Here is a 13,214-nt window from a genome sequence, read left to right on the forward strand (position 1 = left end):
CTCTCTCTACGTGATTTGGTCATGGCTCCTACATTTTTCAATGGTATTGATATGTTGTCTTCTCCAATATTCTATCTATATTCATTTGATCTATATTTATATTCATGTTTCTTTGCATTCTATATTTATATATATTCTTATTCCTTGCATTTGATCTATATTTAATTATGTTACCACATTTTACTTGGAAGAATTTTTTGTGCATATATTTTATGTTCATTTTTTTGCATTTTATCGATCAGGTGGTATGAACAACGGACCTCCCCCACCACAAGAACCAGGTTTCCACCCTAGCGATGAGCCATTCGCTCTTAATGTGGCCATTCCACAGTTCTCTGTTCCAGCTATTGTATGAAATATTTTCTAACATCTTTTTTTATGCTAACAAATAAGTGTAATTAGTTTAATATCATTGTTGCATGCATATATGTCGCAGACTATATTCCCAATAGATTGGCCGCGAACATCACTTAGCTGGTTCTTTATCTCGGACATCGTTGAGAACACGGCATCTAATGCAAGTGGTCGGCTATGGACGTGTGAACTCAGTTTTTCCATCCATGTGAGGGATTCAAATCATCGGAACCATATCCACGGGATGGGAATACAGAGCCCGGACGTAAATAAGCGCCCAATTAAGTGCCGTGCGCATCTGTTTAGAGGCACTTTGATGTATTTGCTATGATGTGCCTGATTTCTCGCATTTAAAGGCACTTGCTTTGAATGCTGGTGATATCCCCGTTCTACAAGCAAGCGAATGGTTTGCGAGCTACAACCATGCGGATGTGGTAAAATGATCACTTATACCTGAGTCATGGTTATTTGTTGTTTATTATTGTAATAACATTCTCTATTTTTTTTTCTTTTTCTCCACATGCAGATTGCGCTCTAGGACCTTACTTATGTTGCATGTGGCTTGTGGGCCATTCTAGACCAAGCTATGGAGCAACTGGGGTACGATTGGGACTTTTGCAATGAAAACCTTGGCCAGCTCACTATAGAAGGTCGCCAGTACTGTATAAGGATTATTAACAGGGGCAGTGGTCATTCAGTAGGTTACATCTATGGCCGACCATTCTTTCGGTATTGTGAGGCACGAGAGAGTACACTCATACGGGCATTGGACTTCATCGATACAAGCGGATACATAATCCATGACATCAATTACCATATATGGCTACAGGGGCATGTTAGTGTGCATGGCCCGATCGATCCCGGCAGTGATTCTGATAGTAATTAATGTTTATTTAGCTAGGTTTTCAAGGTCGTAGTTTAATTGGATTCTAATTTTAATATGTACGGCTTTGTGTGTTTAATTATTGTCATGCATATAATTCGTGTAACATTTGTTGGGCAACTAGAAATATACATTTTGGTATCATATTGGTCTCAAAATTATTCTCAGGCTTGCACATGCCACGTGTGAAGGAAACACCAAGTTTGGGATTTTTCGAAAATGGTTTGCTACTTTCTGAGGTTTAATTGAATTTCCACGCGACAACACCGTTTAATTATAGGTTGAACTGAGTCTACCCACGAAAAAATTCAGAATGGTGCTAAACTTTTACACAGGCTCTAATATGCCCTAGGGATAAGAATTTTGTGAAGGTGGATGAAAAAAATCTATTGGGTCTAAGATGAAATTCACCCTCGTTTGTCTCATTCGGCACAGAGAAAAATATAATAAAAAAAAGATCAGAAAAACCTTAGATCCTGTGTGGGGTCTTAATTTGGGTGTACATGCTTGTAAAAAAATTCAAGCTATTTTCACATAGGCAGAGTATACATGCTTCACAGAGGTACACATGTCGTTTCATCGAACCATGACTATACACATAGGTTATCAAGGTTTCTGTGGTTCATAGGTATTTCGGTGTTGTATTCATCTCAAACTTTTTCTTAGGCTTGCACGTGCCATGTGTGAAGGAAACACCAAGTTTGGGATTTTTTGGAGATGGTTTCCTACTTTCTAAGGTTTAATTGAATTTCCACGCGACGACACCGGTTAATTATAGGTTGAACTGAGTCTACGAACGAAAAGATCTAGAATAGTGCCAAACTTTTACACAGTCTCTAATGTGCCGTAGGGATAAGAATTTTGTGGAGGTGGATAAAAAAATCTATTGGGTCCAAGATGAAATTCACCCTCTTTTGTCTCATTCAGCACATAGAAAAATATAATAAAGAAAAAAACTGATCAGAAAAACCTAAGATCCTATGTAGGGTCTTAATTTGGGTTTACAAGCTTGCCAAAAAAATTTCAAGCCAGTTCGACATAAGAATACATATGCTTCTATTTATTCAGTATATAAAAGAATTTTTTTAATATATATAAACATCACTGTTGGTTTCAAAAAACTGACATTGATGAGAATAAACTGATAGTGATACTGATTATCACTGTTGATTTATCTTTGAAAACCAGCAGTGATGAGCTATTTCCCAAAATAAATTAATAATTTATAAAATAGAACAAAAAAATTTGGGCCACTTGGGACTCGAACACGGGTCTCGAGGGATAAGTTGAGGGGTCTTAACCGTTGCGCCAGTAGGAGGAGTTTGAAAGAAAATGAAAACTTATCCTACTTAACACCTAACTGCTACACAACATCACTGCCAGTTTGGGGAATGATCCGATAGTGATGTACCCCATCACTGTTGGTTTACAAGCAAAACCGGCAGTGATGAGCTATTTCTCGAAATAAATTAATAATTTATAAAATAGAACAAAAAAATTTAGGCCACCTAGGACTCAAACACGGGTCTTGGGGGCTAAGTTGAGAGGTCTTAACCATTGCGCCATTAAGAGGAGTTCTAAAGAAAACAGAAACTTATCCTACTTAACACCTAACTGCTACACAACATCACTGTCGGTTTGGAGAGTGACCCGGCAGTGATGAGTTATTTCTCAAAATAAATTAATAATTTATAAAATAGAACAAAAAAATTTAGGCCGCCTGAGACTCGAACACAGGTCTTGGGGGCTAAGTTGAGGGGTCTTAACCGTTGCGCCATTAGGAGGAGTTCGAAAGAAAATGGAAACTTATCCTACTTAACACCTAACTGCTACACAACATCACTACTGGTTTGGGGAGTGACCCGGCAGTGATGTACCCCATCACTGTCGGTTTGCAAGTAAAATCGGTAGTGATGAGCTATTTCTTGAAATAAATTAATAATTTACAAAATAGAATAAAAAAATTTGGGCCACCTGGGACTCGAACACGGGTCTTGGGGGCTAAGTTGAGGGGTCTTAACCATTGCGCCAGGAGGAGTTTAAAAGAAAATGGAAACTTATCCTACTTAACACCTAACTTAACACATAAATGCTACAGCACATCAACTGCCGGTTTGGGTAGTTACCCGGCGGTGATGTGCCCCATCACTATCGGTTTACAAGTAGAACCGACAGTGATGAGCTACTGCTATAAAAGTGGCATGGGTTGAAATTATCCCAATTCATTTCAACCCCGCGCCAACCTCTCCCCCCACGCCACCGGAGCACCACCTCGCGCCAGAGCACCGCCCCACGCCGTCCACTGCCCCACGCCGGAGCACCGCCCCACGCCGAAGCACTGTCCCACGCCGTCCATCTCCCCAAGCCAGAGCATGACGCTGTCTGTCCCATCGCCGAGGCCTTCAGAAGCGCATGGATAGCTGCTTTCCCACCCCCACGGTGAGTGCATGGCTCACTACCCGCTACGTGTCTGATGAAATGTCTGACAGCTGCTTACTTGAATCAGTTTGATCATGCAGTGTGTGTTGTCATATAGTTTGATCATGCAGCTGTGAATGCTAGAACCTAGGTTTGCCACACAGTGTGCGCTGTCTGTTTCTTTGTGTTTTTGGATGCATTGCTAGTAAGTAGTACATTGTTACTTAGTAGCACGTTGCTCAGCTCTATTCATCAGTATACTAATAAGAACAAAAGCGTAATTTTATTTTTGGTTACCATGATAAACATAGCAAAGACTCGTAATACTTAACAAAAATTGCTCTCTGAACGTTAATGGTAGTTTATTTTCAGAGTACTTGCATTTTCTCTGTGAAATAAACTTACGTTTTCTCTATGAAACCATCTTGTGCATCATTGGAGCTTGGCTGGATACATATGTGAAACCAATAGCTGGCCTCACCTCGTAGCTTGCAATTGCATCTACGCTCCCATCAGGCGGATACTCAATGTTTTTGGAACTATGCCACCAATGCTCAATGTTTTTGGATGTGAGGATGGAGTATATATACTTTAGACCTATAGAACTAATATATGTCCAAACTTGTAATGGAATTCTCCATGCTATAAGCATAAAGATGCATAATTATTAACTTATGCAAGATTACAAGTAAAAAATCTCTAGGAGTATATCCAAAAGTCTCCGAAGACTCCTATCTCTAGCCCCCGAAAGTCTCAATGTTGGGGGATTTATAGTGAGACTAAAAACTCTAAGACATCTCTAGGAGTATATCCAAAAGTCTTAAACTGGCTCTCTAAATCATCATTTGGTTTTTAACGAATAAAGAATATTCTTTATATCTTTCCTACATCTAACAACTATTACTAAGGCATGTGAATAACTATTTTCCAAACACTCCTATCTATGCAATGGTTGTGTGTTATTTGTAAATATATTAAATTGTCTAAGAATACATCATGTTTGAAGGACAACCTAATTTACTTAAATGTATAGGCAACCATGGCATGGTATGTAGTGCATGTTGGTCACATGTCTGGGATTTATCGAACCTAGAAAGATTACTATGCTCAAGTCAATCGCTACTCTAGTAATTTGCACAAAAAATACAACATAGAAGCTGAAGCTTTGAGGGCCTACTATAGTCATCCAGCCTACCTTGCAAACCATGGGCAACCGGCCTACTATGGTCCAATGAATGCAAACCATGGCCATCCGCTGGCACTAAAGATGTGAAGATTAGGAGAAATGCTCCTTGGTCTTGGAAAGATGTCATTCTTTTATTTATGGCTATGGTCATCGCTTTTCTTATTTGGAAGTTGATGTAGGCTTAGTTTCATAGAATAGTAGGTGGACTTTGTTGTATGTGGTCAATCAAACAATGAATTTGTTCTAGGTGAACATATGCTATTATTTGACTTTGTTGTATATTGACTTATTATTAGACTTTGCATTAAACATATTATATATATATGAACATATGCTATTAGTAGTTGTCCGCAGCCAAAGCTAACCACGATCATGTCATAGCCATGACTCCTCGTCGCCAGTTACCCCATCGCTAAAGAACAGATCGACAACAAGAAGTGGCTGATATCGCTGGGACAGGAAAGTCGCATGATTCAACAAATGGTGATGGTGTCAATCAGGTCGGTGAGAACGAACAGCTATGGACCCCATCTGTCCTGCTCGATCTGGGTCAAAATGACCAAGATGGCCAGGTAACTTTGGTATCATGTGACTATGTAGCCACACACGCTAATCAATTGAGAGGGTCATAACTTACTTGGTGTCTCTAGCAGGAGCCTCCACCGGTCGAGGAGCCAGAGGGTTCGGGTAGCAGGAAGGCCAGATCCAAGTGAGGCGTGTCAAAAATTCTTGTTGGTAGGAATGCACACTGGCACATTACTGAGTTCGATGAATTTGGGGATCCACTCTCACCGCCTATAGCTTTGACCAAATACAAGACTATCCTTGGGTTGCTTGTTAGGGACTTCATTCCGATTAGATACAGGAAGTGGATTGGGAAAGATGATGACCCATGGAGGGTTCCTGAAAGTGAGAAGGATTACATATGGGATGTCAAGATTCCAGAGTATTTCACTTTCTCAACCGAGTATGATAGGGAGTTAGTCAAGAAAAAAGCAAAAGAAATCATGGGGACATGCTTTAAGAATTTCAAGGGGACATTGTATAAGAATTTTGTCCTCCAAAATAAAGAGCCAGATTTTGATGGTGGATAGTTTAGCAAGCAGAAGGACTTCTGGCAGCATTTCAAGGAATACAATTTATTCGAGGAGTACTTAGCACTGAGCAGGAAGAATAAGGAGAACTCGTAGAAAGCGATGAATCCTCATCATCTCGACTCTCGTGTCTATGCTAAAAAGATGCCAGAATTTGAAGTAGAACTTCAAAAGATGGATCGCCTTGCTGAGGAAGACATTCAGGTTGAGATAGATGATTGGGAGCCTAGATCGGTATTATACTATATGGGGAGGAATGTACGACACGCCGAGGATGGGAGCTTTAGCTCCATAAATGAACCTATGAGCGAACTCATCTAGATGATCTCCCAGGTAACTAAGGAGGTGAGGCAAGGGACTCACACTTCTAATAGGGAGAAAGACGTGCTCACCCAAGCACTCAGAACCAAGGAGCACCCTAGTCGCACTAGAGGAACCGGTGTTTGTTCCTTAGAAACTAGCATTCTCCCAAGAATCTAACACTTACTGGAGCCGCTCGAGGGGTAGAGCGGAATAGGAGGCAGAGTATTTAAGGCGACTAAAAGAGATGGAAGACAGAATGGAAGTACGGATTGAGGCAACTATTGAAGCACGAGTCGAGCAAATTTTGTTGTCTAAGGGGTCAGGAGTACCCTAAAACCCTACTCCTACTGTCTTTAGCCCATAGTTTAGGGGTCGCAACAACTGCAGATCGACCCTGCTTGATGAAGAAGAGGCGAATGTGCCTCATCCAGTGGACAGCATCACTGAATTCGTCAATGTCAAGTTGTACATCCGTTAGAAATGGACAAAGGACATGGTGGTGCTTGGCCAGGCCTGGCCTATGGGAGATAGGACAATTAATGGCCGTCCAATTCCACAGGGGTACGCTCGCATCACCATTGATAGAATACTTGATAAGAAGTTTAACAAGATACCCATTGAGGACCCCGTAGCGGAAGACAGGTCGAAACTTGATCAAAACAAGGGCTCTCAAGTGGCCTCTGATGATGAGGACGACTGCGAGCCTTCAACCACCCGTGATGATCACTCACCATCTCCCAACAGAGATCACTCCCCTCCTCATTCGGAGCCATCACCCTTGAGAAGACAGAGGTCTCCTTCTATTCCTTCTCGTCCGACTCTATCTTCATTAGACCCGAGAAAAGAGACTCCTCCTCCTCCTCCCCCTCCTCCTCCATCTTTATTAGCGCCGGGAAAATAGAATTCTCGTCGTCATCCTCCTCCTCCACCACCTCAGCCCAAAACAAGATCAAGGACATCCTCGTAGTCACAGAAAAGGTCCTTGGATTCAGTCGCTAATGCTCCCAAAGTGGACCAATAGAAAAGAAAAAGGTCGTTCAGTGGCAGCGTTACCACCTTAATGAAAGAAAAATTTACAACACACATCTCGAAGGAAGATTGTGTTAGTTTCTTCAATCTCTGTGCCTCACTGCCTTTGTATTTGTTGAAGTCTGAATTCAAAAAGCAAACACAGAATAAATACGCTACAACAAGAGACGAAGAAATTTAAGGAACATACAGAAATATGTCGAAGACAACCCAGGATTAACCATGGAAGAGGCCGTGAACATCTATTATGATGTACAAGGGATGGGAACACCAGCAATAAAGTATGAAAAGGGCAATCTTTTGGTTCCCGATAATGAGTATAAAAATTTGACAACATATATGCGCCAGTTGCATGAATATTACATGGCTCAAGCAACAGAGACTGGCGACTTTGGTTTTGAGGTTATTATTCGTTCGCCACATGTTTTCCATTATCGTGAAGAAGAGAAGTTCGATGTTGAGTTGGAGTGCTTGTTCCAGCTATACCAGAAATGCTCTCTCGATGTTCAAATATTGACGCTGTGGACTATGTAAGTACCCTACACGCACGATATTACAATTAACTACTCTCTCAAGATAAATTGTTAACTTTTGAGCGATTCCCATGTTTTTATGTAGGTATATAGCAAAATTTTGTATTCTAAAAAGCAATTGGGATTACATAGGCTTCATTGACCCCTTGCGAGTCAATGAGAGGACATGTCTAGGCCTCTATAGATGTGATGTGGAAGACCTGAAATAGAAATTGATTACTGTTTTCGACGAATTCACGATGAAGAAGAAAACCAACATACTTCTAGCCTACAACTACGAGTATGTGTTCTCGGTTTTTAATTTTATGCTTATTTTTTAGTTAAGATTATTCGATAATTAGGATTCTGTGATTGTAGCAACAATTTCATCTTTATTTGTGTCAATCTTGCTAAAAATCTGATCGAGGTGTGGGACTCGAAGAAAAAACCATTTCATCATCTGGATGCACCGGTGGTAGTGCTGAATTAGTAAGCGATCCTAATAACATATTATTTTCTAATCACACATACCGCTTTCTAATGTTTCTCCCTTTAATGTTGCTCAGTGTCTGAAGAAGACATATCGGTGGGACGCCGGTTCCATTCAAGGTTGTCGAAATAGAGGGGAAGTACCTGTCATAACCGGCGGGAAACAATGAATACGGGTTTTATGTAATGTGGGCAATGCTTCGCTACATCGGCGGAAAATCGGAAGAAGCCAATAAGTTGGTGTGTATAATCCCTATTTTATTTATGTCTATTAATAATTCAACAAAATGATTTACTGTTCCTCTTTGGATATCATCTTTTTTGAACAACAGCGCAAGAAATATAACCACCAAAGACTGTTAGACATGAAGATCGTCGCACTACAGTCAGAGCTCGTAAAATTCATCTTAGCCGAGGTATTTGGAAAAAGATGGAGTATATTCCATTGCACAATCCATGAGGTACAAGGATCAGTATGGCCCAAAGCGGCTCGCCAGATTATTGTAAGAAGTCCGAGAACAATTCTTTTTTATTTTGAGGGATCGAGATCTGGATAAGAACATTTGAACTGTAACCGTAACATTTGTAATGTTTAATATTGATGGACCTATCGTCTACGTAGCGTATATAAAGCGAAACCTGATTCCATGAAAAAAAAAATTAAAATCAATTATTAAACCATAAAATATGAATGGACAATCACTGCCAGTTTGTAACAAACCGACAGTGTTGTCTTGCAAAACACTACCGGTTATCAACAAACCGACAGTGTTGTCTAGTAAAAACTGCCGGCTTAAGCCATGAACCAACAGTGTTGTCTTACTTAACACTGCCAGTTTGAGCCCTCAACCGATAGTGTTGGCTAGCTCAACACTGCCGGCTTGAGCCATGAACCGACAGTGTTGGCTAGCTTAACACTACCGGCTTGATCTATGAACCGACACTCTTGAAGCAACCTTCACTGTCGGTTAGGACTATAAACCGGCAGTGTTGTTCAACTAGACAATGTCGGGTGGAGCTAGAAACCGACATTGTTTCCTGTAGATCAGTTTTGGTTTTTAAAAACCGATAGTGATGTTAACCCCATCACTATCGATATGCCACTATCGGTTTAAAATCCAACAGTAAAGAAGGTTTTAGAACCGATAATAATGTCCAAATCTAGAGTAGTGATTGGCAACGATGCAATGCTGAGCCTCATAGATGGTGCAGGATAGCGACGGCGAGGCTTGAAGGTGGCGCAGCGTGTGGCGAGATGCGCTACAACAGTGCCGCTCTGAGCGGAGGTAGTAACAGCGAAAATACGGACGCTATGCACCGGTGACGGCTGGGCATGGCTCGCATGCCAAGTCAAGCATTGTGAGCCGCTGTGCCCAGTGGCATTGGATTCGTAGCATGACAAGGCACAGTCCAAGGCTGTGACTTGGGCACGATGACAACACGGGGCGACAGTGCAACCATGTATGATAGCGCTATGCCATGTCATGCTAGGGCTGGGCTAGGCCAGGTCATCCGTTTGGCCATCTAGACGCACTATAGATGAGACGAGGGCTCTACACTTTCATTAGCACTATTCATCGAGAAAAAGAATGTACTACCCATCAAAACATAGTGTGTATGGAATGGTATACGCGATACTACTGGTATGTCATTGTCCAAACTGTACCCGATTTCGTTTTAGAGACTTGACACCATAGAAATCATGTGTGGATCCAAGGGTATTCCTTGGCATTTCCAGGAATATCCAACTATTTTGACATACTCTTATGTATATATGTATGTGTATTAATTTATATAAACGTATAATGCAATATTTTGTAGTATTTTCATTCAATCTAGCCCACAGCAATCTAGCCCACAGCAGGGAAAAAAGCTGCAATTTTGACACAAGGTGAGTAATTTACTTGTCTTTTATGCAACTGCAATTTGCAACTAGAAGTCTAGAACCTATAGATTAGTTTTTTAGGATGTGGGAGTGGAAATACCCGAGGTTAAATTTCTGGCTCCTGATATAAATCTATTGCCTCGTTTTCTTCGGCTATTGTTTGGGAAAACTCGAACAATTGTCCATGGTGTGGACGGTATACAAAGGCAAAAGCCCTTGGACACGTTGTTGGGTCATTGGGACTTGGAAGGGACGCCAGTGTCCACTGTCGAGAAGTGAGTCGTCGCCTCATGGGTAAGGATGGTAACGGGGATGTATCCATCGAGCATCACTGAAACGTTCTCTTCCCCGCTACGGAGAATTCATCCTGTCCCCGTCTCCATTAACTGTCTTGGGTATAGATTCTTGCCCATCCCCGTACCCGTCGGGCATCGATCGGGTAACAGATACCCGACGGGTACTGCATACCCGATAAATAAGGACACTTGGGGTCGCAGCTTTGCAATCGAAGATGTTTCTTCTTCACCCGGGTATAAGTGTCGGAGTCTCGGAGATGCCGAGGAGAAGGAGCAAGGTTGCGAGGAGGACGAGCAAAGGTGGCAGAGAGACCGAACTAAGGAAGCGAGGGGCACGAGCGCTCGTGAGGCAGGCGTGCTTGTGCTGCTGGCAGAGATGGTGAGAAAAAATTTAACTAGGGTCCCAAGAATACACAAACTATATATATGATTATTCAGATTTGGGTCAAAATACCTATGTTGAGCTTCTTTGGGCCTAATACTCGCATGATAGCTTAAATAGTTGGGTTCCCCAATGGGTAACGGGGATGGGTAAACAGGGAATGTTCCCATACCCGCTATACCCGTCGGGAATGGATTCTTGCCCATTTAGATGCCCGTGGGTAAAGATATAATCCCATCCCCGTCCCTAATGGATCAAATACCCGTCGGGTATCGGGTATCAGGGGCCCATTGCCATCTTTACTCGTGGGCAACTCTTCTCCGACCATGACAGCACGCGCAGGTCTATGAGAACCAGTACTAGTACTAGTACCACTCTTGATTCCTGAACTTAGTCCCTTCAAGCAGAACTCCAACGCGTGTTTGATCGCGGAATCAGGGACGCCATGCCATTTTCATGTGACCCCAGCAAGGACCACAACCACACGCACGGCAGCCGGCAACCACCCGGCAAACGGAAGTCCGGGATGACCCAATTTTTTACGATTGGGCTTTTTTTAAAGAAAATTTAGGTTTGGTCTCCTAGGAGATTTAAACTCATCTTTGAATCCTAGGAGTCGGTGTCAGGACTTATGGCGCCAAGGTAAAATGTCTCGATGCCACAGATCTTTGCTCCGAGGTGCCTGGCCGTGCACAACCGGGCATCCTACGTGGCGTTCACGTGGCCGGTACCTCGGCACCAGAATACATGGTGCCAAGCTCGGCACCATGTATTCTGGCGCCGAGCATGGATTCAAAGCATGTGGTGGTAGCTCTCTCTCTTTCACGCTCTGTCTCTCCCTCTCACCGCCGCCACCAGCCAACGTCGCCGTCGCCCGCGCCTCCTCCACCGGCTATCGCCTGCTCCACCACAGAAGGCCACTGCCACACCCCCGTCGCCGTGTGATTCTTGACCGCCCTCGTCGCCTCTTCCCTCCTCCTCCTCACTGTCCGACGGTGAGGGTGGCCCGCCATCGCTCGCTGGTGCTCCTACCAGCCGGCTGGCCGCTGGGCCCTGCGCCCCCTGCCCCTTCGAGCCCCATCCGAGGTGCTGCCCACTCCACCACAGCAGGCCGCCGCCGTGCCCCCATCGCCGTGCGATTCCCGACTGCCCTCGTCGCCCCTTCCCTCTGCCTCCTCGCTGTCCAGCAGTGAGGGCGGCCCACCACCGCTCGCCGGAGCTCTTGTCGACCTACTGACCGACGGGCCCTACGCCCCCTGCCCATCCGAGCTAAAGTTTTTTAGTTAAGTTAAATTAGTTAATCTACTTTAGGTAATTTAGTTAGTAATTTTTTTAGAATATTTAGCAAATTTAGTTAGCAAATTTAATTACATAGGTAGAAAGTTAGATGCTTATTTATTTAGTTATATTATATACTTAGGAATATATGTATGTAGCTTATTTAGTTAGATTAGATTGTTAGAGACATAATTAGGGAGTTAGTTACTTATTAATTTAGTTAGCTAGTTAGTAAGTGTAGTTACCAAATCTCTTATATTGTTAGAGAGATAGTTAGGCAGTTAGATACTTATTTGTTTAGGTAGATAGTTAGGTAATTTAGTTAGCAAATGTAGTTAGATATTATGGTTAGTTATCTTATAATAATATACCCGTAATAACTTGGTTGATGTGCATATCAATCAGATGGACAACGTAGTCACCTTGTATCATGGAGGAAGTGTGGAGGAAGATGAGTTTGGTAATGTTAGTTTTGTTGGAATGCAAAGGGTGCTAGTGATATTCGATGATCGGCCATTGTTTTATGAGTTGTTTGGTAGGGCTTGTGATGAGTTTAAATGCAATTCAAATAAAGATGCCATCTTAGTTGAGGGGGTACTTCACCATGACAGGTTAGGGACAATTTTGAGGCTGTTGATCCCAATTGCATCAAAGGCTCAATGAGACAAATATGTCAAAACTGTCATGAAGAATGAGTTTCAATGTTTGGATTTGGTTATGTGAAAGTTGTCCATTGATCCCACCCCTCATGGGTATTCACCCCCTAATGTTCATTCACCCCCTCATGGGTTGTCGCCAGCACCAGAGAATCTGGCACCCTCTAAGCCTCTGTTACCCAACCATGAGGTGGATGTGGAAAATGTGGTTGTGGTGCCTGATGCTCAATCCACCCCTAATAAGGTTGGTGTATGTCCTGGTATCCATGTAGAATGTGGGACTAATGATGTTGTAGGTGCCCCTCAGGAGATCCCTTTGATCCAGAATTATCCTAGTAAGTGATTTAGTAACACTCTGGTTTTCCTTATTCTTTGTTCATTCCATTCCTTTGTCTCAGTGCAATTTATATTTGTGCTTTAAATGCAAGAGACAATCCTGATAATGATGG

The sequence above is a fragment of the Miscanthus floridulus genome, chromosome 8 (genome assembly GCF_019320115.1).
Source record: "Miscanthus floridulus cultivar M001 chromosome 8, ASM1932011v1, whole genome shotgun sequence".
Lineage (NCBI taxonomy): Eukaryota > Viridiplantae > Streptophyta > Magnoliopsida > Poales > Poaceae > Miscanthus > Miscanthus floridulus.